This window comes from Neofelis nebulosa, chromosome 2 (genome assembly GCF_028018385.1).
Source record: "Neofelis nebulosa isolate mNeoNeb1 chromosome 2, mNeoNeb1.pri, whole genome shotgun sequence".
NCBI lineage: Eukaryota > Metazoa > Chordata > Mammalia > Carnivora > Felidae > Neofelis > Neofelis nebulosa.
The window spans coordinates 120,558,109-120,584,666 of record NC_080783.1 but is presented as its reverse complement, the minus strand read 5'-3'; the positions used below and the strand labels follow the sequence as shown (position 1 = coordinate 120,584,666).

The 26,558-nt window shown below is 38.1% G+C and overlaps 1 long non-coding RNA gene across 1 annotated transcript; it reads left to right on the top strand.

Annotated features, from left to right (window-relative positions):
• Positions 1-14,020: 14,020 nt before the first annotated feature.
• On the top strand, positions 14,021-26,132 carry LOC131493259 (uncharacterized). The gene is made up of 4 exons (XR_009252546.1): positions 14,021-14,111; positions 18,839-18,903; positions 24,502-25,144; positions 25,832-26,132. It is a non-coding gene; the product is annotated as an uncharacterized LOC131493259 (long non-coding RNA).
• Positions 26,133-26,558: the final 426 nt, after the last annotated feature.

The following is a 26,558-nucleotide window of genomic DNA, read 5'->3' as shown; positions in this document are numbered from 1 at the left end:
TATCTTAGACAAAAATCATGAATCATAAAATTTTAAAATGGATAAAATAGACTTCATCAAATGAAAAATAATGTCTTTGAAAGACACTAAGAGAAAAAATAAAAAGATAATTCACAGGATGAGAGAAAATATTTGCAAGATACAATATCTGATAAAGATATATAAAAATGAATCCTCAAAATTCAATAATAAAACACCATTAAAAATGAGCAAAATATTTGAAAAGATACTCCACTAAAAATGAGATACAACTGGCAAATAAGGAAATGAAAAGATGATCAACATAATAATTAATTAGGAAAATTCATATTAAAATAACATTAGATCCCAGTACCTACTATTTGCTTATATATGTATGGGGGGGGGGGGAGTGCAAGTGGGGGAGGGGCAGAGAGAGAGGAAAGGAGGATCCTAAGCAGGCTCTGCCCTGACAGTCTAACAGCAGTGAGCCAATGTGGGGCTCAAACTCAGGAACGGGGAGATCATGACCCGAGCCAAAGTCAGACACAACCGGTTGAGCCACCTAGGTACCCCCAGGACCTGCTATTTGAATGCTGGTGTGAATAAAGAGTGTCTAGAAGTTTCATACACTGCTGATGGAAATGCAAAATAGTTCAGCCATTTTGGAAAATACTTCAGCAGTTTCTTATAAAATATAAACTACTGTACAACTCATCGATCTTCCAAGTATTTACTCAAGAGAAATGAAGATATATATATATATGAGAAATGAAGATATGTATATGTATATATATACATATGTATATGTATATACGTATATATATATACATATATATACGTATATACATATATATACATATATACATACGTATATACATATACGTATATACATATATACAAATATACATATATACACATATATATGCATATATATGTATGTGTATATATACATACATATATATACATATATGTGTGTATATATACACATACATATATATACATATATGTGTGTATATATACATATACACATACATATATATACATATATATACATATATACGTATATACACATATATACGCATATATATGTATATATGTATATATATGCATATATATACACATATATATATGCGTATATATGTGTATATATATATACATGTATATATATGTATATATATGTATGTATATGTATATATACACACACACATATATATATATCCATACAAAAACTTAAATGTGAATGCTTAGAGTAGCTTTACTGACAATTGTCAGAAACTGGAAAAACAACAGAAAACAAATGTTCATCAGCTGGTGAATGGATAAACAAACTATGATACATTCACATAGTGGGATTCTGCTTAGCAACAAAAATTAAGGAGTTATAGATATTTTCAGCAACATATATGTAAAATGAGCCAGATTTATATGCACACTATATACTGCATGGTTATATTTATACTATATTCTTACAAAGGCAAAGCTATAGGGGCAGAGAACAGCATTACCAGGGAATGGGGACGAGAGTAGGGACCTGACTATGGAAGAAAATATGTACTCTTCAGCATGATGGAATAATTCCATATATTGATATCTTGCTAGCAGTGAAGTTACACAACTGTATGCCTTGTCAAAAATGATAGAAATTTACACCTAAACTAAGAGATTTTATAGCATGCAAATTGTAGTTAAATAAACTTGACATAAAAAGTAATCTGGGAGTGGAGTAGGATTGAGTGGGGATATTTATGAAACAAGGCTGGCCATTAGTTGATCACCACGGAAGACAGATGAAAGGGTAAATCATTCTGTTCTATCAACATTTATGTGTGTTTATATATAAAGGTTTTTAAAAACCTTCAATTACAGTTTAGTCTAAAGGAAATATTTTTAAATTAATGATAATAATAACCAGGGAAGTACAATACAAGTAAACTTGCCATAAATAATTATGGTAAATAAAGAATTACTGGGGCGCCTGGGTGGCTCAGTCGGTTGAGGTTGAGCGTCCAACTTCAGCTCAGGTCATGATCTCATGGTCTGTGAGTTTGAGCCCTGCATCGGGCTCTGTGCTGACAGCTCAGAGTCTGGAGCCTGCTTCGGATTCTGTGTCTCCCTCTCTCTCTGCCCCTCCCCGGCTCATGCTCTGTCTCTCTCTCTTTCAAAAATAAATAAACATGAAAAAACATTTTTTTTTTAAGAATTACCATTGAGAATTAGGAGTAGAGGGGTGACTGAGTGACTCAATTGGTTAAGCGTTTGACTCTTGATTACAGCTCAGGTCATGATCTCGAGGTTCATGAGTTTGAGCCCTGCGGACTCCTTGCTGGCAGCTCAGGGCCTGCCTGGGATTCTTTCTCTCTCCCTCTCTTTCTGCCCCTCCTCTGCTCTCTCTCTCTCCTCTCTCTCTCTCTAAATAAACGAAAGAAGAAAGAAAGAAAGAAAGAAAGAAAGAAAGAAAGAAAGAAAGAAAGAAAGAGAGAGAGAGAGAAGGAAAAGAATTAGAGGTAGATATAAGCTATTGGTAAAGTTTAAGTGTATTTAGTTTTTATTTTTCAAAGTTGGCATAAAAGTGTGCGATGCATATAGCAATGATGATGTGTCATGAACTAAAAGTTGACAACAAATCCAATTTTACACTGAAATTTTCAAATATGTAATACAACTTTACTCCCCCAATTGAAACACTTCAATGCCTTCTGATCTCATCAAAGTAAAAACCAAAATGCCTTCAAGGTCCTACATGATCTAGGCACTAGCTACCTCTCTGATTTTATATACTACTACTGTTTCATTCTCTTCAACACATGCTGGCCTCTTTGCTATTCTTCAAGTACACCAAACACGGTCCCCCCTTGCCATCTTAATCTTGCAGCACATTCTGCCTGGAACTCTCTTTTTCTCTGAATAAGCCAATGGCTTGCTTCCTCACTTCTTTCGGGTCTCTGCTCAAGTGCCCCCTTGTGAATGAGGACTTCAATGAACACACTACATAAAATAGCACACAGGTACACAAACACAACATTTTTTTAATGGCATTCGTCTTCTTCGTCTGTTCAACCCTCACTCTATTAACTAAGAATCTACCTAACAATTCCTTAACCTAAATCAAAAATTCACCCCATTGAAATTAATTTACAAGATTTCCTAACAAAAATAATGACAATAGAGAATATTTTGCTATTAAATCTTCTGGGCTAAAGGTAGAGGCTTAAATAGCCTCAATACATAACTCTCTCTGGTTCCCTCCCATTCCTATGCATCAGTCTGCTTAACTCCTACTCCATACAAGGCAATGTACTGAGTGATGAAAGGTTCTTGAGAACAGTCAGGTATGAATAAAGTCTTCCAGAGTTTATAATCCAGTTTTGTGAGGGGAGATCTTTACATGTATGAAGAGAAACCACAGCACCTCACAGAAAATGATGTGTGGGGAAAAAAGTGTTAAAGACAATTAGGGATGAGAGCTCAAATGAGGAAAACATCACTGGACATCTGAAGGTAAAACTTTACAGAGGAAATAGTTTGTGGACAGTTCTGAATGTGGATAAGCGGGAGGAAGCTGAGGACAGTGATATGACTGAGTGACTGGCAAATATGACATGTGCAAGATGTTTGGGAGACATATGGCTGGAGTGATGGATTTGGGTAAGACTACAGTGCAAATAAGGTTACAATGTCAAGTTGAGGCTCTGCATGAAGCAAAAGGTTTCCTGTGCTTCAAATGGGCAGAACTGGAGTATGCAGGAACTGACCATGTATGTGTCTATTTATGTCTATTTATGCCTATGTGTTCAGTTGTATACATACACAGTGAATAAACACAATGTGGAGTATCTGATGTTTGCTTATTACTTCATACTTCAACCCTGCTCTTCCTTAAGAAAGTGTGGTAAGAACTTTATGTGTTGCATTCCTTTAAATTTTGGTCAGCCTATTTTGTATTATTGCAGGGCTCTCATTATTTACTAGCTAAACATCTATCTACATTAGCTGCTGGGTTATTAACTATTTTCTGCACAGAGTATAGACATATTTACATAGCTGCTATGTGATTTATTAACTTGTTATACTATGTGAAACACAATTAGGTACTCCTACTCAGAATATTTTGTTCGCTCCATGTTCTGGCATAAGAATTAGAGTTCTGTATATTTGCTTATTTTTCAGATACATTTTTTTAAAAATCCCCACTGCGTTTTTTATGAGTTGGAGCCATTAATGAGAGTAAAATCAACACAACTTAGCTATATAAATTCTGTCTAGGAGTCCTTTCCATCCAAAAGGGAAGGTGAAAAAAATAGGAATTTGGCTTATTCCATGGCCTGTGAGTTAGGAAATAAGGCTTTGTTGACACAGGAAAGGAAGGGAAGCCCCAAGCCAGGCCCTCCCAGAGGGAAATATCTTGTTGCTTCCTGGGGTCTGGCTTCCTGCAGTCGCCAAGTTGTTAACACAAGTGCCGCTGTTCATATCTGCAAGCCCACAGCGTGGTGGGGAGGAGGTGGGGAAGTGGCTGGAAGGTGATCAGGAGAGGAGGGTGGGACCTGAGTTCTTCTCTAAGTGTTAATGTAGTTGAGTGCTCTCTTGTGTCTTTCCCACTTCATTATACTTCTAGCTAAGAAACCCGTCAAAGAGTGGAAGCTGTGGACCACAGACCACCCCCATCTTTGTGACAAGTGGAATTAAGAGACTGTCCCAGCAACCACATGGGAGCAAAGAGGCTTACAGACATGGAAGGAATCTGTTCCCAGGGCCTCAAGTGGTTACTATCACTTAATGCTAAGTTGTATTAGCCAAGGCAGAAAAACAAAACTCTCTCTCTAACAATTCATTAGTTCTTTTTGTATCAATAACTCATCTAATAGTAAAAAGCTTGGTCAGGAGATTTGTCCCTTAGAGCTGTCTTAGGAGAAGGAGAAGGGTGGAAAGAAATACCCAGGAGTCTGATGTGAACTTCCTGGGTCATGGCAATGAGGAAAAGCAAACTCAGAGATATTTGGATTTGGGGAGCAAAAATGTTCTTGACTGTGGAACAAACACTGCTTTTCTGACTTATATCCTATCCCACACAAAACAAAACAGAACAAAAACCTATGCTCTCTGATAATGACAGGCCACAATTCCTGGCATGACGCCTGCCGCCTGGCAGGTCCTGAGCAAGTGTTAATCTCTCCTTTTTCCTCTCTTATACACTACTATGCAGAAGTATGCCTCCAAAAATAAGTACACTTAATACATAAAGTCCAAATTTACACAACAGATACATTAGATGTTTATTATCTATAAAAGTATTTCTCTTTTCCTTAGCAAATTGATTAATATACTTGAACTATTACTCAGCTTGCAACTATCTGATTTGTATGTATTTCAGGGATAAACCAGTTACATAAAGTGAGGCAGAACTATAGACATGTTTTCCAAATGTGTGTAAATCTAATTTTGATTAGTTGAATCAAATATTAAATTTCCTTGGAGAGTTGGTTATTTGAAAGGGCCCCAAGGTGAATTCTTTTGGTAAAGCATAAACTCTTTCTGAATGGTGAAAAATTTCTGTGAAACGTGATGACAACTTCTCTTGGCCAGAAGATGTGCTTGTCAAGTTTCCCAACAGTGGAGTCTAGGCAAAGTTCAGAGAGCAGCTCCGGGAGGGTAAAGGAAAGAACAGGTTATGGGAGGGGGTGGGCAGATGATCAAGCAAGGATTTCTAACCTTGGCTAACAGAGGGATGCGTGGTTTCCAAGCACAAAATCATGCATGCCTTTTTATTTTTCAGATTTTGGCAGTGAGTCTTCCTCATGCATATACTAGCAACATTTTAGAAACTGAAAATGCAGTATTGACTAAATCTGGAGAGCATTACGTATGGAGCTTCACATTACATATGAAGGCAAGATAAATGATACTTAAAACCATGAGCGAATATGAGGGCACTCAAAGGAGTATGCAGCAGCTCAAGAAGGAGAGAAGGGACAAAAGCCCCTAAGAAACCCTAATAATCAAGGCACAGCAAAGGAATAGACTGAGAAGGGGTAGTCTGAAAGGAGGAGAAAAAGTAGGAGGGTATGGTATCACAGGAAGCCAATAGAGAGAGCCTTTCAAGAAGAGAGTGGTCACCCAGATCAACTACTACAGATAGGTCAAGTTACATAAAGTTTGGGAGGTGTCCTATAGAGTTAGGATTCATAAGATTAGGGACAGTTGACAGACCAGTGTCAGTGAGGAAGGAGGACAGAGTTGGAAATGGAGGTGACACATGCCTGTCACACTTCAGTTGTCCCAGAGAAGCTGTTGAGAATCAGGTAGTGGTTCTCAAATCAAGACTGGATTCCCTTAGAAAACCTGCAGACAAGGTAGTGTGTTGCCATTTAAAGAAAAGCAATGTTCTCAGAGATACCAGGTATGGAGTCGCACGGGTGCTTTACTGTGGCACCTACAGGAGTAGTTATGTATTCTTAATGGTCCATCTCAACTTGCCTACATAAAAGTTCTGTTGCGAGTAAATTTTATACCTTCCTCAGTAAGCAATTCTGAATCTCCTTGTTATCCCACATGCCACTGACCCCATGATAATCTGACATCATTTGTAGACAATACTTACTTCTAGTCTTCTCCAACACAAGGACAAGTCTATGTCCTTGTCACTTGAGAATTCCTACACCTATATTAATTATATGTGTGTATTGGTGGCCCATATATTCATCATTTATTTATTCAATGAGCACTTGTGGAAAGAAAGCACTCTAAGAGATAACCAGAATGAATAAGGCATGTATCTAAACCTGCTAGATGAAATGACATAACAAATGACTGCACATATGATAGAATCAAATATATGTTATAAGATGAATACAAGCAAATTCCCAGAAAAATATAAACAAAAGAGAAATTAGATCCAACACACGGTAGGGGCTGATTCCGAATGATTCAAGTAAGAACGTGTGTTAAGGTGTACTTGGCTTCCCCTCTCTCGTTCACTATTCTTATGTATCTTATTTCTCTAATTTTGAAATATTTGCAGCTCTTCTTTGAAATTATTTTCCAAGCTTTATAAATCCCACAGAATCCAATGCCTGGCCCAATGTAAATGCAAAAATTAATGTATAAATGTCACAAATGAATGTGGTGACAGGTAGTGTTTATTGGCCTCCATGTGTCTTGTGACAGTAAATGCCACAGACTGTGTTTGAGGTCAGAACGCATGATGCTTCTGATGGATGGGCAACAAGAGTTTGCCCTTGGCCTCCCACTCGTGCTGGGAGAATTTCCAGACGGCACCTCCATATCCTGTTTCAGTCTGCAAAGTTATTACCATTAATACAAACATAGCTGACAACCAAAAGGTGATGCAAAACTGCCCAACGTGGCTTAGGAAGTAAGGAAAGTTGATTAACTGTTATTTCCTGATCTATAAATCATCAATTTCTAACCTCTTTGTGTGCTATCCATAAAATATTGGCTGTGGGCCTTTGTTATACAAGGACATCTTATTTTTTACGATGATCTTGTAAATAATAATTAATATGCTAAATGAAAAAGTATCCTGTTGTAAACCATGCAAAATCAGGTCACATATTCAACTGCTTTGGTAGTTAAGGAACATGCTAACCATGTGTGTGCCTATATGTCCTAGTAAGCACTTCATTAAGGCTATGCATCTCAGAATATTCATTTGTGTTAGTTTGCCAATAAAGTTACTGTGTACTTATAGAAAGATCGTCTTTACTAGTCACCTCTACTTAAGGACTAACAGTAATCTTGCTAATTTAAAAAATAAGGGATTATACATGCAGAATACTTTCAAGTTATAAAAAACCTCCATATGCATTATATCATTTGATTCACATAATCAGTCAGGTAGGTATCATTTTCCCAACTGAAAGATGAGGAGAGTAAGATTCAAAAAGAGTAACTTTCCCAAGATCACACCACTCATAAGTGACAGAAATGCAATACGAGCCATGACTTTCAGTTGCTTCCCATATTGCTGCTGTCTAGTAAAGACATTCTTGTTACTAAAGGTGAGATTCATAGACTAGTAAACACTGGCATCTCCTAGGAGCTTGTTAGAAATGCAGCATCTTAGGCCTCATTCTAGACTGACTGAATCTGAAGCTACATTTTAAGAAGATTAACAGATGATCTATGGACCACTTTCTTACACCATACACAAAAATAAATTCAAAATGGAGGAAAGACCTAAATGTGACACAGGAAATAATCAAAATTCTACCAGAGAAAACAGGCAGAAACCTCTTTGACCTCGGCCACAGCAACTTCTTACTCAACACATCTCTAGAGGCAAGGGAAATAAAAGCAAAAATGTACTATTGAGACCTCATCAAGATAACCTTCTGCAAAGTGAAGGAAATAATCCACAAAACTAAAAGGCAACCGTCAAAATGGGAGAAAATATTTGCAAATGACATATTGGATAAAGGGTTAGTGTCCAAAATCTATAAAGAACTTACCAAACTCAACACCCAAAAAAACCAAATGATCCAATGAAGAAATGAGCAGAAAACATGATTAGACACTTTTCCAAAGAAGACATCCAGATGGATAACAGACACATGCAAAGATGCTAAACATTACTCAGCATGAGGGAAATACAAATCAAAACCACAACGAGATACCACCTCACGCCTGTCCGAATGGCTAAAATTAACAACTCAGGCAACAACAGATGTTGGCGAGGATGAGGAGAAAGAGGATCTCTTTTGCACTGCTGGTGGGAATGCAAACTGGTGCAGCCACTATGGAAAACAGTATGGAGAGTCCTCAAAAAATTAAAAATAGAACTATCCTATGACCCTAGCAATTGCACTACTAGGTATTTATAAAAAGGATAAAAAAATGCTGATTCAAAGAGGCACATGCACCCCAATGTTTACAGCACCCTATCAACAATAGCCAAAAAAAAAATAGCCAAATTATGGAAAGAGCCCAAATATCCATTGACTGAGGAATGGATAAAGATGTGGTGTATATATATGATGGAATACTACTGGGTGATCAAGAATAATGAAATGTTGCGATTTGCAACAATGTGGATGGAACTAGAGTGTATTATGCTAAAGAAAGTAAGTCAGGCAGAGAAAGACAAATATCATATGATTTCACTCATGTGGAATTTGAGAAACACAACAGATAATAGGGGAAGGGAAGGCAAAGTAAGATAAAAACAGAGAAAGAGGCAAACCATAAGAGACTCTTAAATACAGAGAACAAACTGAGGGTTGCTGGAGGGGAGGTGGGTGGGATCATGGGCTAAATGGGTGACGGGCATTAACGAGCGGATTTGTTGGGATGAGCACTGGGTGTTATATGTAAGTGATGAATTACTGGGTTCTACTTCTAAAACCCATACTACACTGTATGTTAACTAACTTGAATTTGAATAAACAAATTTTAAAAATTAAAAAAATAATAAAAGATTAGCAGATGATTCATAGGTACATTACAACGATAGAAGGAATGAAATCAATTATTTCAGAATCATTTTTCAATGAATTATTGAATGAAATAATTATTCATTGATTCAGTACATGTTCAGTACCTGTTAAGTATTATTTACTCAATAACTGACTTGAAAGTTAGAAAGTTTAATTGGTAACAGTTGTAAATTTTTTTTTTTTTTTTTTTTTTTTTTTGGGACAGAGAGAGACAGAGCATGAACGGGGGAGGGGCAGAGAGAGAGAGGGAGACACAGAATCGGAAACAGGCTCCAGGCTCCGAGCCATCAGCCCAGAGCCTGACGCGGGGCTCGAACTCACGGACCGCGAGATCGTGACCTGGCTGAAGTCGGACGCTTAACCGACTGCGCCACCCAGGCGCCCCTTTTTTTCAACGTTTTTTTTTTTATTTATTTATTTTTGGGACAGAGAGAGACAGAGCATGAACGGGGGAGGGGCAGAGAGAGAGAGGGGGTAACAGTTGTAAATTTAACATAGTAGGAACTACAAAAACATTCAAGTATGGCTCTCTCTAAAGCTGTTTACTTGCTTAATGATTTTGATTGAATTCACAGGTCAAGTCAATCAACTAGTTGATTAAAAAAACAAGTTTTCCCCATTTTCTAATAAAATTGATATTAATGTAAAAGGTGGTGAAAAGTGAAAATGCCCTTCTACTACTATTTTTCCTTAATGACTGATCGGTCTGCCTCACACATTACACACAAGGCCATTGGACAGAGATCATCGTTGGTACCCTTCCAAACACAACACTGGAATTACCATTGAGCAGATTCTCAAAAACAGTCAAGTGAATTAATGAATTACTAACTTAAAAGTTTGGGGTGGTTAGAGAATTATTCCATATATTGTTTGCATAATTAATCCAATTTATTTAATTAACTACATTTCTTGAAGAAAAAAAAAACACTGAATACATTTCCTCTTGATTTCTGTATTTAGGACACAACAAAATGGCCTGCTGATTATTGCTGTCACTGATTACTGTTGCTGATTATTGAAGCAACAATTCATTTTTTAGGACTTTACAAAGGGAATTAAAAGAGATAGTTACTCAATAAAGTTTATTAAAAACAGGCAAATATCAGGAAGGAGACATTAAACCAGAGATGGAGGTAGATTTCATGTGTCTGGGAAAAAACAGAATCAGAATTGGAATACTACCTCAAGGAGATGCAACTGATTAAGGTCTTAAGCAAACTGTTCTTTATTATTATTAATAGCAGTGTTTTTCTGGAACACACTACACTGTATGCTTTTCCTATCTCTCTTTTACTCTTTTATTTTAAAATTTTTTAATGTTTTATTCATTCTTGAGAGAGAGAGACAGAGAGACAGAGGCAGAGAGACAGAGACAGAGACAGAGACAGAGCATGAACAGGAGAGGGGCAGAGAGAGAGGGAGACACAGAATCTGAAGCAGGATCCAGGCTCCAAGCTGTCACTTGCCATTTGCCATTTGCGACTGTGTGGATGGAACTAAAGGATAGTATGCTAAGTGAAATAAGTCAGAGAAATACAGATATCATATGATTTCATTCATATGTGGAATTTGAGAAACAACAGATGAACATAGGGGAAGGGAAGGAAAAATAAGATAAAAACAGGAAGCAAACCATAAGAGACTCTTTAAAAATTTCTTAAATGTTTTTTTTATTTTTAGTATTTATTTTTGAGAGAGACAGAGTGTGAGTGGGAGAGGGGAACAGAGAGAGAGAGAGGGAGACACAGAATCTGAAACAGGCTCCAGGCTCTGAGCTGTCAGCACAGAACCCGACGCAGGGCTGGAACCCACAAGCGGTGAGATCATGACCTGAGCTGAAGTCGAATGCTCCACTGACTGAGCCACCCAGACGCCCCTCTTTTACTCTTTATTCAACATTTTATCTCCCAATCCTGTCATCTATCTTTTTATTCAGAACCCATATGAATAAATGCAGATTTATGACGATATCCTTCTTTTTGCTTTAGTTTGTATTCGTATCAAAACTTACATTTATTTTATTTTATCATTACCTAAAGCACAGTATGTATACCTTTGCTTCATTCAAACTAGATAACAACAGCAAAGACTAATGACATTTTAGACAACCTGGTTATTCTGGAGGTTTGGAAGATCCCATGGATTATCATGTGCCACCAACTGACCACCAATCTATCAAGGATATGGTCAGAGTTCTGAATCAACTATTCCATGGGGGATCTTCTTGCAATGCACAAGCATGGCCTTATTGTTTGTATGGGGACTTTTCATTCTCATCTGATGCTTGGAGGCTGACATTCCCAGTCTTAATGGGCCTTTGAGTGATCTCCACATTAAAAATATATTAAAAACCACTTTTCTTTATGCCTGTGAAATTATGAAATCAAGACTATAAGATTTATTCCTAACAATATACAAGGCGTCTCTTGCAATAGGTGTTATGCTGCATTAACAGAGATACTACACATCTCTAAATAGCCTTTTGTTAGGGTATAATAAAATGTTTTGTATTCAACACATATTCGTGAATGTTATACAAATTTAGAATTCCATGTGAAAATCCAGGAAAAGACATGAAATGCACACACAAAATCTGATTTCTATCTCTCACCCTGACTTCCCATTTGACTTAGAGAAAAATCATAAAATCATAAGGTCAGACAGTCATCTAAATAATCAAGTACATGTATTTGCATTTTGTGTCCCACTAACTTCCAAAAGGATTTAATTGACTTATAGATTGAAATGCCCAAAGAATAAGATATAAAAAGAAAACAGATACTACAGTAGCTCTTTAAAAGTTATTTAATGCACTGATGTTTTAACTGATTCCAATATTTGGGCATTACCTCTGGGTTAAGCTTTTTGGGAAAGAAAAACAAAGAAATGCACCCATAGTATTTTAAGGTCTCACCCACAAATTTTCTAAGAAACCTGGGTACTGGGGCGCCTGGGTGGCGCAGTCGGTTGAGCGTCCGACTTCAGCCAGGTCACAATCTCGCGGTCCGTGAGTTCGAGCCCCGCGTCAGGCTCTGGGCTGATGGCTCGGAGCCTGGAGCCTGTTTCCGATTCTGTGTCTCCCTCTCTCTCTGCCCCTCCCCCGTTCATGCTCTGTCTCTCTCTGTCCCAAAAATAAATAAAAAACATTGAAAAAAAATTAAAAAAAAAAAAAAAGAAACCTGGGTACTTATTTATTTCAAAGGAGTAAATCCTGCTTCCAAATGCCAAGACAGAGAAAGGACTGGATGGCTACCATGTATAGTTGCCATTGTTTCTGCTGCTACTACTTAATCTTATGAGGGTTTTTAAAAATACTTTTATGTTTATTTATCTTTTTTTTTTCTTTTTTTTTGAGAAAGAGAGAAAGAAGAGCATGAGCGCAAGCTGGGGAGGGGCAGAGAGAGGGAGAGACAGAGAAATCCAAAGCAGGCTCCAAGTGGTCAGCGTAAAGCCTGATGTGGGGCTCAAACTCATAAACCGTGAGATCATGACTGAGTCGAAACCAAGAGTCGGACCCTCAACCGACTGAAACCCGCAGCCTCCCCAGTCTGATGAGTTTTTATTCATGGCTATCCCCTTCACTGGTTAGGCAGTGTAATGTGCTCAGGACTCATAAAGTTATGGCTATGTTTAGCTTACATGCCTAAGCCTGACCATTCTTTCTGAAGCAGGTCAGTTGGGCAAGGGTAGCTGAGCCTCAGAAAGCTATTCTAGCTGTAGCCACAAATTGGGCTTTTACCAACTCTCTTCCAAAAACCCCACCAAAAGTCAGAAATTTCCTTTTCTCCTTATGAATTTATTTTTGGGGCCCTTGATGCATTTTTCTTCCAGTGACTTTTAATCAGGTTATTCCCTTTTTTTTAAATATATGAAATTTATTGTCAAATTGGTTTCCATACAACACCCAGTGCTCATCCCAAAAGATACCCTCTTCAATACCCATCACCCACCCTCCCCACCCTCCCACCCCCCATCTAATCAGGTTATTCCTAATAGTAACACCGAACCTCAAAGGCATCTATTTCTTCTCCTTCCAGGAAGATTCTTGATTCCATATCCTTGCCCACTTCCTTCCCAAAAGTCAGCATTGTGTACTAAGAGATATAGGGAGAAGCCATTTCTTGAGGCTTTGAAGGATCACTTAAACCATATTCAAGAAAATAAGTGGACAATAGACTTCTATTTCATTCATTTATGAGTGAATAAATGAATATGTGGATATGTATGAATATGAAAAACTCACACCTTTATGAGTGCCTCCAATCTGCCAGACACTGTTCTAGGCTCCCAGGAAACCGCAGTGAATAAGGCCGACCAAGTCCCTGAAACCAAGAAGTTACATTCTAGTAAAAAGATGAAAAACAAAAAAAACAAACATCAAGATATTTAATAGAAGGTAATGGTATGTATTATGAAAATAAAGCAATGACCTAGATAGAGAATGAGGTTATTTTAGACAGAATTGTCACAGAAGGACAATATAACACTGAGTGAAGTAGGGAGTAAGTCATGTAGATTCTGAGAAAAGAAAATTACAGGAAACGAGCATGTGCAAGGCGCTGAGGGAAGCGTATGCTTGGCAAGCTCGAGGAACAGCAAGGAGACCAGGGCATTTGCAGCAGAATGAGCAATGGAGAAGCAGCAGATGAGGCCAGAAATACACTCAGGAGCAAAAACTGTAGAGCCTTAAAGATCATGGTAAGAACTCTGGATTGAATTCTATGTGAATTGAGAGGACTTTGAAAGGTTTTTAGCAGAAGACTGCACAATATATTCTGTGTTTTAGAAGAAAAATCCTGACTATTACGTGAAGGCTAAATAGTGTGGGGTAGTAATAGTGTGGTGGGGTAACAGTGACAACACAGCATAATAGGAGCAGCTGGAAAAAAAATAGCACTGATAATTTGCCATTGGATTTAATACCATGGAGCTTATTGGTAGCCTTGACAAGAGCTGTTTCATCAGACTGGTAGAGACAAAAAGCTTTTTGTTCAGTCTTCTGCCCTCTACTTCTATCATGGGCTGGCTTTGAGATTCTAGTGGAATTCATTCATTTGGTATGGCATTTGGGAGGGGGGCAGGGGAGAATTACTATGTGCCGAGGACCCACCTTCTTATTAGAGATGTCACAGATTAATGAGGCACTGGTTCTTACTTATCACCAGCTAGGAAAGACAGACACATAAAATGATGAATTATAACTCAATATAGTAAATACATAATCTTCTTGTTGGAATGGAATTTATATAATAAGAGCTCAATCACTTCTCTTAATGAGTGTTTAACCCAGTGGAAAATGGTCAGAGGCTTAGGAAACACATCAAACAAGTTCTTTACTCCCTTAATTTGAATACAATATTTTCAAAAACCGAGAACCTAAATTGTTAAATGGCTTCCCATATAGTATTCTCACATCTGAAAATGGTTTTCTTGTTTTGCATTTATTAGATATTGTCCCAGCCCATTTACACAGGACATGTATGGGATGATTTTTTTTTTTTCACCTCCTGGAAGAGAAAAGAAGGTAACGTAAAGGATGAAAGCGGGAAAGAACTTCTGCAGCAAGGACACTTACAAACCTAGGGAAGGGCGTTTATATCACCAAACCGCACAAGAGCCTAATAAACCAGGCAAATGAACATACCTGAGTGGCCACACCATAACCTCTTCAAATAAACACCCTGTGAATTACCTGAATGCTTTGTGTGTGCAAGGGTGTCTGTGTATGTGCATGTATGTGTGTTTGTGTGGTCATACGATTTAATAAGTGCAGCTGTGTTTATTCAACGATGTAACATTCCACATATACACAGAGCACACATGTTGCTGGAGATCACTCATAGCTTCATTCTTGGAAAGAGTATAAGTAGAAATATTGTAGAACCCATGAAAACCAATTCACACTGGCTTACATACACATAAATGCAGAGAGATGCTTAAAGTAAATTTACAGTTGAAATCACTGCTTTGAAACCTGAAACTATTGATTCAACTGAATAACTAGATGTAGTCCATTTAGAAGCACTTCTGAGAACAGTCACACACATGATTAAAAGGATTGGAAAATCATATTTACATGAAAATGTTAAAAGAAACTGAGATCACATGACATGGAAAAGAACAAAGAGTGAGTGATAACTTATTGTTTTGAAATATATAAAAGTTATACTACAAAAAACAATAACTCACATTTTCTGAAAAATAAAATAGAAGAGCTACATATGAGAATTTTGTCTTGCAAAAGAATCTTTGTCAAATACTGACCTGCACTGCAAAAATGAAGATTAAGAACTTATTTCCATTCGACAGATTTTTCACATGTAAACAACTATAAAAGCAAGGAAATTCTCTTTAGGAACTTATCATCTTTTCTCAGAACCTTCTTTTTCTATCTTGCCCTGTGGTAAAGCATGAAGAATGTGGGATTTAATGACTCCTGTGGGAAAAAAAAGTCAGGGAAAAAGACAGGGAACTGATAACTCCAAATGTACACCTGGAACTCTCATACATTGCTGGTGGAAGTACACAATGACACCAAAAGCTGAGAAAACTGTTTGGGTTATTATCAAGATAAACAGACATTTACTCTATGGCCCACCAATCCTACCCTTAGGCATGTTCTCAAAAGAGATGAAAATATATACCCACAAAAAGACATATGTGCTATAACGTTCACAGAAGTTTTACTTGTAGTGGATAAAAACTGGAAACAACCCAAATGTCCAAATGTCACAGTTGGGTAAACCAACTGTGATATTTTCACAGAACTAATCAGCAATAAAAAAATAATCTACTGATGCATGCAACAAGGATGAATCTCAAAAACATTTTTTAAGTGAAGGAAGGCAGATAAAAAATAGTATACACTATACAATTTCGCTTTGTAAAATTTCATTTATATTAAGTTCCAGAATAAGTAAAAGTGACCTACAGTGGTGAAAATCAGAATGGTGGTTTCCTATTAGACAGGGAGGGGGATTGATGGATAGGGAGCAAAAGATAACTTTTTGTGATGATTGGTTAAGCACATTCGACTATACATTTGTCAAAGCGTATCAAACTGTGTGCATTTTGTTTCATGTAAATTTTACCTCAATAAAAAAATACAATGATCAAAATTCTCCAATGACTTTTCATCTCACTGAGAATCAAATTAAACTTCCTTTACGTGGCCTCCAAGTCCTTCACTTTCTCTCAGCTCCTTCTGCCCCTTGCACATTCCTTTCCAACCTCAAAGGCCTCCTTATCATTTTTTGAACGTGTGGGTGTGCTCCTGCCACAGACCTTACACTGTTTGTCCTTCTGCTAGGAACTCTCCTCCCCTAGGGATCTATCTAACCAGCTCCCTCATTTCATTCTGATCTGTGCTCAAGTATCACCTCATTAGACGGTGTTTCCCCAACACCTTTGCTAAAATGGCAACAAGTTTCCCTAAGACATACGCGTCTCATCACTCGTTATACCATCTCCTTTTTCTTCATAGTACCTATCAATCCCAGACATTATATAATTTATTCTTTTACTTTTTTGTCTTTCTCCCCTCTACAGAATGAAGAATTCTGCAGCCAAGACCTTTTTGTTATTCACTGATGCATTCCCCAGTGCCTAGGAAATGTCTGATACATAAACACTGAATAAATTTTGTTGAATGATTGGACAGACAAGCAGAGCTTAGATAAGTGACAGGGTAGAGGAGATGTAAACATCAGAGGGGAACAAACTAGATGTTATACCTATCTATTGTTGCCTAACAAACCTCCCCAAAACAACAAAAGTTTTGTTCAAATCTATCATTTGGGCAGGGCTCAGCAGGAACAGCCAGTATCTTTCATGTAGGGTCAGCCTTGGTAGGGCTGGAGTAAAAAGGATGCACTTTCAAGGAAGCTCATTCACATGTGGGCTGGGAGCTCAGCAACTTACAGGCATCTGTCTCTCTCATATGGGCATAGTGGCTGAGTTCTAAGAGCAAGCAGCACAAGAGACAGGAAGTTGAAACATCACATCCACATCATGATATGTAAGTAGTTACAGAGCCCAGATTCAATGGGAGGCAATATAAACCTCACCTCTTGATAAGAGCTGAAGAATTTTAGGGTCATTTTTTATAACCACCACACAAGATGATCTTTAGGTATGTTCTACCACCCTTGGATTTATAAATCTGTGGCTTATTTCACTGTAGACCTTTTCAAAATTCATGTGAAGAGAAGTTGTTTAACACTAAACAAAGCCATGATACAATAATCACTAGCTATTATGTACTAGATATAGTGTGTTAAAATGTTTTATATACCAAATCTCAGTATTTTTAAATTTAACATTTAAATAATGTTTACCATATACCAGGCATTGTTCTTACTGCTTTAAAGATAAAACCTAATTTAGTCCATGCAATAATCCCATAAATTAAATGCTATTATTATCCCCATGCTATTGAGTGGAAAGCCTACACAAGAAGAGATTAAATACCTCGCAAAAGTCACACAGCCAATGAGAATGGAGCCAGATTTGAACCTGCAGTCTGATCCCAGAGCCTGTACCCTTAAGCACAGTGTTATTCTATCTCTTGTAATCTACTCAGTAATCCTGTAAGGTAAATACTATGGTTATCCCCATGTGACAGAAGAAAAAAAAAAAGCTGATGCTTTCGGCCATTATATCACCTTCCCAAGAAGGTCTGTCTACTTACAATATTTTATACAATGTTTCTATCCTCATAACAATGCTGCAAGATAGATGTGTCAAAACTGAGAATCAAATGTGAAGTCAGTTGCTCTAGTCACATAGCTAGCAAGTATTAGAGCTGGGATTTCAACTCAGGTGTATGTGGCTGCAAAACCTTGCTGCACTGCCCCCATCTTCAGAGGCAGGGCAAGAAGGCAGGGGTGGAGCAGCTGATACTAGAAGAGAAGATCCCTCCCACGCTGGGATTCCTGGTAAACCTCTGAGAGGGCTCAAACAGAGATGCCCAAAGATGACAAGAGTTCTATGGATTATTAAGAGAAGTTTCCTGGTTCTATTGTGAGATTATAAATGCCAGCTCCATATTTTTCTCTCTTCCTTTGAGAAGTAGTTTTACTTCCCTCTCTCATGGTAGGGCATGACCTGTTTTTCATTGCAGCCATCATCTTTAGCCCAACTGATAGAGGAAGAAGGTAAAGTGATGAAAGTCAACATCTACCCAGGGACCTCTTGTGGTTTAGTCAATTAATTGTTGGTCCTGTGGGGAGAGGGGAGTAGAAGAAGACTGAGGGGCAAAGGAAGAGATGAGAAAAAAAGAAATCAACTAATCTCCTGAACCTGTCAGGGTTCCTCTCAACTTTTCCTATGAAGATGTCCCCTGTGGCCCATTTAGAGCCATTTACCAAACCTTTTTCAGACTTCTTTGATTTTAACATCTGCTTTCCTCCTTCTTCCCTGCACAGTCCTATGCTTCCTGGATACATGGCAGTCAGCCTTTGATCTTGGTGCCTCTGGATAGCTGCATGCTGTAAGTTATCCCTCCTCAACCTCATTCTGGGTAATGATGAAATCTACATCCCTTCCTCCTTCACCCTCTTTATCACAAACCTCCCATCCAGTCTGACATGGGTTGGACCATCTCTCCCAGGGGGACTCACAGCACTCACTAATCCTTTACAGAGAAGAGGGACTTCAGGCTATTCACAGTCCCAGAGTCATTATGTTAATCGTATAAATCAACCATCCTGAAAAGTCAGAGAGGTCCCAAAGAAATTAGATTATCAGCAAATAAGTTTAGTATAATTTTCAAACACAATTAGGTTAGGTAGGGAAAGTCTCTGAGTTATTTGCATCATCACCATTATTATTGTTACATGATTTCTGTCAACCTCAACTTTGCCATGATACTGATCTGAGTGTAGGAAGAGCTGGAAAATACTTTAAAGGCAAGCTAAGTGGGGAAGGCTAATGTAACAAGGTGGCTAAATTGCAGAAGCTTTTAAAAGAACACAATTATATTCTTATAAATTATCCTTATAAAATTACTCCAATTATCTATATTCCTAAGGATCCTTGCATAAGAGATAAGATAATTTTCAATAAACTTTAAAAACTGTTTTAATGTTTATTTATTTTTGTGTGTGTGTGAGAGAGAGAGAGAGAGAGAGAATGGGCAGGGGAGGGGCAGAGAGAGAGGGAGACGGAATCTGAAGCAGTCTCCAGACTCTGAGCTGTCAGAACAGAGCCCGACGTGGGGCTCGAATTCACGAACCATGAGATCATGACCTGAGCCAAAGTCAGACGCCTAATTGACTGAGCCATCCAGGAGCCCCTACAATAAACTTTTAAATGTAATTAAACATTTCTTCAGAAGATTCTCTCCAACAATTTTAATATTTCCAGGTGATAACTCCATCACAGAACATTTGTATTCGAATTATTCTTTAATGACAGTAAAGACATAGGTGAATGTTAGACCATTTCCTAGGCAAATAATCACAAATTCTGAATAATGAAGATTTTATTGTACTACTTTTCTACCCTCTGAGGAAACCACAATTAATATGTAAAATGTTTCTTCTACTGAACAGGAATTGCTTCCTACATTAAAAACTTATCATTATTTTAAGTTCCCCAGAGGAAACCATGTCCTGGTACTGTTAATTCTTGATATCCCAGGAAATTTTTCATTTTGTGACTTTTCCATGGCCAATATACACTACTATTTACATTTTACACAGACTCTCTCTACTCTACAGCATGTTTCTGGTAGTTATTCTCCACCTCCTAGCTGGTAGGAAAGCTGAGGGAAATATTCAATGTGGTATCAGACTGAACTAAACAACTGGAGTTTTAAGCATATCACTTTTTAATTAGCTGGTATTTACGGGTGACCCATATCGTGCCCCTTTATAGATAATTAAGTTTTATTCTTCTACCACGTTAGAAGAGGGCCAGAGGAAAGTAAAGAACATTTTTCTGTGTATACAATGATTTATTAGTAACCAAAGAAGTAAAACACATGCACAATCTTGTATAAAAAATGGATAATAATAATAATAATAATAATAATAATAATGTGGTTTTGGGGGCACGTGGGTGGCTCAGTCAGTTAAGTGTCCAACTTTGGCTCAGGTCATGATCTCACGGCTCATGAGCTCAAGCCCCACGTCGGGCTCTGCGCTGACAGCTTGGAGCCTGGAGCCTGCTTTGGATTCTGTGTCTCCCTCTCTCTCTCTCTCTGCCCTTCTCCTGCTCATGCTCTCATGCTCTCTCTCTCTCTCAAAAATTAATAAACATTAAAGAAATTTTAAATAATAAGATTGTTTTGGCTGAAATACTCAAAATATAAAACAACCATGGAAAGAAGAAAGTTGACTTTTAGATCCATGCTTTTTAAACTGTTCTGTGGCCACTAAATTGAGCGATGTTCCAACAACTAAACAGAATACAGGGAAGAGAAGGAAACCGAAACGGGAAGGGTTAGGGAAACCATTCAGAGACAGAGGTTCTTAACTGGATTGGGGGGGGGGGGTGGTGAAGTATGAAGATGGCAGAAAGAAGGGAGAATATCTGTCCTAAGCAGTGGTGATGGGCACCTGCTCAGAGCAGACCTCCTCCCCACTGGCAGATGTTTTCAGACCTTCTTTGAAGCAATGAGCTACCCTTGCAGAACCTGGGGTGGGCTGTCCTCATCCTACTCAGGCAGGGGTTCAACTTTGCTGACTCCATCATGTGCTCCTGATGGCGAAGGGCAAAGGCCCTGGGGTGCCTGTCTTTGAGCCTCATCCTTCTTCATGACTCCCTAGACAGAACTGTCAGTGGGGCGTTCCTGGCCATAAAAAATGATTCTCTTCCTGGGGACTAGATTATTTCACCTGGAAAACTCAAGCATTTCTTCCTGCAAGCATTTGTCAATGGGACAGGACCTACTGCTCTCCAGATTGGGGATAGCTCTCCCGTCTTCACTGCCTGGCCCCTGAAGTTCTGACATTCAGCTGCTGGGCATTACTGCAGTCTCTGCTCTTCCCTAACTGCCCATATCCCCAGCACCATGTGGTCTTTTAGAGCTTACAACCTCTGTACACAATTCTCTCTAAGAGGGTAGACTCTGAGACAAATATTTCTCAACCTGCCTACTTCCAGTGAACCAATTAAACCTAACAGCTGGTGTTGACACAGCACTTACCTTCCAGGCCTTTTCCAGTGATAGATTCTAATCCTCTCCCAAGCTCTACGCAGTAATAGGTATTAATACAATTCCTCTGAATACGTTAAGAGGAAGATTGAGTCAAGGAACATGTAATGGTTTGCTGAATACTGCTTTGTTGATAAGTGGTTCATTCATTCAACATTTACCCCCCAATTATGGTCTTGTCACTGTACTGTAAGGTATTTTCATATATATTAACTCATTTTTTCCCCAAATTTTCCCAATAAGAATCACTTGAGGCTCTTGTTAAACAAACAACTTCCCTGACCCCTGTCCTGGACATTCTCATTAAGGGATCTGCGATGAGACCCAGGAAGTTGTGTGCCTGTCCAGGTGATATTCTCTCTTTCTCTCTTTCTCTCTCTCTCTGTCCCTCCCTCCCTCCCTTAATGAATTATAACATCACAGATGATTATTATCATTAGGAAAGTTTGGAAGCACCATTTATTTCATTTAATTTTCACAGTCACCCTGGGTGATATTATTATGCACCTTTCTTGAAAAAGAAACATGAGACCACTGTATCAATATAAAAGGCTGAGATATAAAATCAACTCTAACTCCCACAGACAAGAGGTAACAGTTGATTAATTTCTTATATTCCTTCCTTGGGTTTTCCCAAGCACACTTTCTCAGTTAAACAGTTTTTTAAAAAGCTATTCATCCAGGGTTTGAGCTATATACATAATTTCTGCCTAGACCTGTGCCATACACTGGTGCCATGAGAAATTCTTAGTAGAAATTGTAAAAATAGTAGAAATAGTATTTCTATTTCTCCTCGCCCTCAATCACTCGTGCTCTCTTCCTGTCATCACGGCCAATTTTAAGCTACCAAAGACTTAACAGCCAGCTTAAAAGATTCCTGAATATTTAACAGGCATGCTCTGTGATATCGCACCACTATGCCTTTCTTCATGATGGTCTATTTGCCAGGAGTCTCCTTCTTCCTCATCTCCTCAAGGCCTATTTCAAATGCTTCCTGTTTCCTGAATCTTCATAGCCCTTGATCTATAACTCTCTTATGAGACTTACAGCTTTCTATCTTACATTAGAGCTATTTTTCAACTTGTGTCCCATACAATTACTGGATAAAAGCTCTCTGTTTGCATCACCCCTGTATTCTGACAGCACTGAGATCAATGTCTGGTGCACAGCAAGCACTTAAAGCCACTTTGACAACATCTATCACATGCTTTCAATGTAGCAGGCACTGTCTTAACCCACAGGAGAAAAAACTCAGCATTTGGAAGAATTGGAGACCTTAAATTGAGGTTCCATGGGGAAACTTCAGAGTCAAATGGTCCATGTAAGTTGACTACTAACCGAGCCCAATATATTTGGAAGTTGTAGACAGCTTCCACCCAAGATCATTGGAACAATTAGTCTAGTCAGCAAAAATTTTTTATAAAGGACCAAATAGTAAATTTTGTAAGCTCTTTTGGTCCAGAGGGTCTCTAACAGAATGGTTCAACTCTGCCACTGTAGTGCAAACGCTGTTATAGGCTACAAATAAACAAATGAGCATGGCTGTGTGCCAATAAAACTTTATTTATAAACACAGACAGCAAGCAAGATTTGGCCCACAGGTTGTAATTTGTAAACTGCTGGTCTAGACACTTGAAAGCTCTGATTTCCAAACAGTCATGTGAATGTTTTTGTTCACATTCCTTTGGGTGTTATCATTCCATTTTACTAGTTTCTAATAGCCCATCGTGATTTTCTTATTAATAAACTTGGTTAAGTCTAGGCTTTATTAGAGATAATCATTAGTCTAATTATAATTTAGCTAATTTGGGTATTTGTAGTGCAGCCAATCTGTTAAAACAGTATAAAGACATGTTACACTGACTTTGCCAGTAATGATACAACTTATAGATAATATATAAATGAAGTAAAATGTCCTTGCAATAGAAGATGATACAGATGTTATCAGGATGCAACTATTACTGCTGTCATGATAACATCTAGAGATAATATACTGAAGTTCCACTGAGGTTAACTGTATCTCATAAAGTACCTGAGTTCCTTTTCCTATGGTGAAATCAGCATCTTCAATGCCAACACAGAACCAAGACTAATTGTTCTGCGGCACTTGTAGATCATTTCTAGTGTATAATTCCCTAACACCCTAAATGTTTCCTACAAGAAGTCTGTATGGATAAAACTCTTCCCAAGAAAATAAACAGTAATTGGTAAAACAGACTCCAAAGGTTAATGATCTTACCGTAGAAGCTGAAAAACTTGATACGGTCATCAAAAATAAGTTCCTTACTTTGGCTGCCTTGGTAAATAACATAGCTCTTACCCTGCGTATACAGGTAACCTTTTTAAACTCCTTTGCCCAAGTAACTATGGAAAAGAAAATAGCCTTAGATTTTCTTCTGGAAAATCAGGGGAAATCTTCCCCCTTTCTAATACTTCATATTGTACCTGGATTAACAACATGGGCAATCTATATCCAAGCTAAAATAAAAGGTGGGGCGCCTGGGTGGCTCAGTCGGTTGAGCAGCCAACTCTTGATTTCAGCTTAGGTCATGATCCCAGGGCCATGGGATTGAGCCCCATGTCAGGCTCCGCACTGAGTGTGGAACCTGTTTTGGATTCTCTGTCTCTCTTTCCCTCCCTCTCTCTTCCTCTCTGTCTCTCTCTCTCTCTGTCCCTCTCCCCCACTCACACTCTGTCTCTCTCTCTAAAATAAAAAATAAAATAAAATAAAATAAAATAAAATAAAATAAAATGCAACCTGGCCATCTAGGGAAGACCTGAAGAGTCAATGGGATTGCTTTTTCGGTCAAACCTGAGAAGTCATGTTTATTATTTAAAGTGACTATCGGTTCCTTCTTAGAATACTTTAATTATATTTGTCACACAAATTGTTTAATATGTTTTCAAGTCTTAAATGTTTCCATGCAGCCACTTTTCCAGCAGATGACTGACCAAATAACGACAACAAAAAAAATGAGCGCAAGATAAAATCATGCTTGTCAACACTCAACTGAAATTCAGATATCTACAAACAAAACCTCATCTTCAAAGAGATAGTGGAAATATGAAGAATACTTATGTCATTCTTGAAGCTTTAGCTAGAAGACAACCTAAAGGAAGACTGAAAAAAAATTAATTTCCATACTCCTAGAAGACCAATTGTTCTTACAGCAAGGATGGAAGTAGACACCAGAATCAGTTTTAAACCTGCTTCATCAATAAATAAGAATTCTGTAGCTATGGAGCCATCAGAATTGGTTTCAAACGTATTTACTCAAATCAAAGTCCACTTGTCTTTGTGAACACACTTCTGTAAGCCAACCAATTATTGAAAACTACCTGCTCCTGAAGGTCAGCCGATCACGAATGGGCTCATTCCAATGACCTGCTTCTGGAAGTATACAATCAATAAGTCTTCCTCACATAATCACACTTCAACCATTGATAATAACTTATTTACAACTCTGAACTTCCATCAATCTCTGAACTCCATGCCTTTGAGTCCTAATACATGATCAACAGTCTTTCCTGCTTAAAGAACTTCGACTGGAAAACATACCTCCTGTCTTAAGTAAGCAATAAATTCAGCACTGTGGGCTTTTATTTGTTGGTTTCACCACCATTTTTAGTGGAGGTTTCATACTTTGAGAAAATGGAGAAACGTAACAAGACAGAAAGGGCATTAATAGACACCACTGGTAACTTGGACAAAGACACGCAAGTACAAAGGTACTTGGTGAGTTCAGGAATTCGGAACCCCAGTATTAGCTGCTTGACATCAGAAAAGTCAAGTGAGAACTAAATTTTGAACTTTTGAGGTCAATATAAAGAGGTCATATTTTATCTTCTAGGTGTTGAGCGCTCATTGAATATTTTAAGTGGGGGTATTATAATTAAAGATGAGTTTTAGAGGATGAAAAACTGCAGTGCCAAGGTCACTGGTTGAATTGGCTATGACACAGTCAATATCTATATTAGAGACTCTAATGAATCTTATGACTTATTGCATGAGAGAGGTAAGGAAATTAGAAGCCAGGATGAGATTTTTTTATTTGAATGATTTATAGGAAGGAAAGGGAAGACCAGGGAAGGGAAGGGAATGAAGGCAAGGCATAGGAGGGAAGGAAGAGAGTAGAATTACTGTTAAGATCAGGTAGCTAACAAGTATTGACAATGGAAGGGGTATGAACAAGATTAAATTATGTTAACGTTTTCATACACTCTGCAATCCATATATCTCTAACCTTTCTATCTCTAGATCAGCACCTTGAACCTTCATCCATCTCAAGAAGACCAGCCTAATGCAAGTGATAAAAGTACAGATAAAGATTTTTTAAAAGGAGATTAAGAGGTACAAACTTCCAGATATAAAGTAAATAAATCACAGAGATGAAAAGTACAGCACAGGGAATATAGTCAACAATACTGCAACAGCGAAAGATGGTAACTACACTTATCATGGAGAGCATTTTTGTAATGTATATAAATGTCAAAGTGCTAAGTTGTAACCTGAAGCTAACGTAACATTGTATGTTAATTATACTTCAACTTTAAAATAACTTTTTTAAAAGCCGTATAATTTTTGGTGTTTTGTCCTCTCCTCATCCTGGGTTTCTCTCATGCATTTACCTAGAAGCTCTTCCATACTTCCTCAACAATCCACTTTCCAATCCTGGTGATCCACCACCCCAGGGTTGTGCACCAAGTAAAACAATCTGGGCTCTGGGCCCTGCCCTCTCTTCATTTCCCATCTAAACAGACATGGAGTTGTTTGGTGAATTAAAAAGCAAACTCATTTAGGTGGGAGAGTAAGGTCCTGGTATTTGGGCTTTTGTTATTAGAAATGGCTTCATGAAAAGACTTACCAAGCCTTTCTTAGAACATGATCAGTTAAGACAATTATCATGGGGCATTGAGGGGCCACTTATTCCCAGTATGCTAGGCTGTGACTTAAGGAAGCAGCCAGCAAAAGAGAAGGCAGGAAT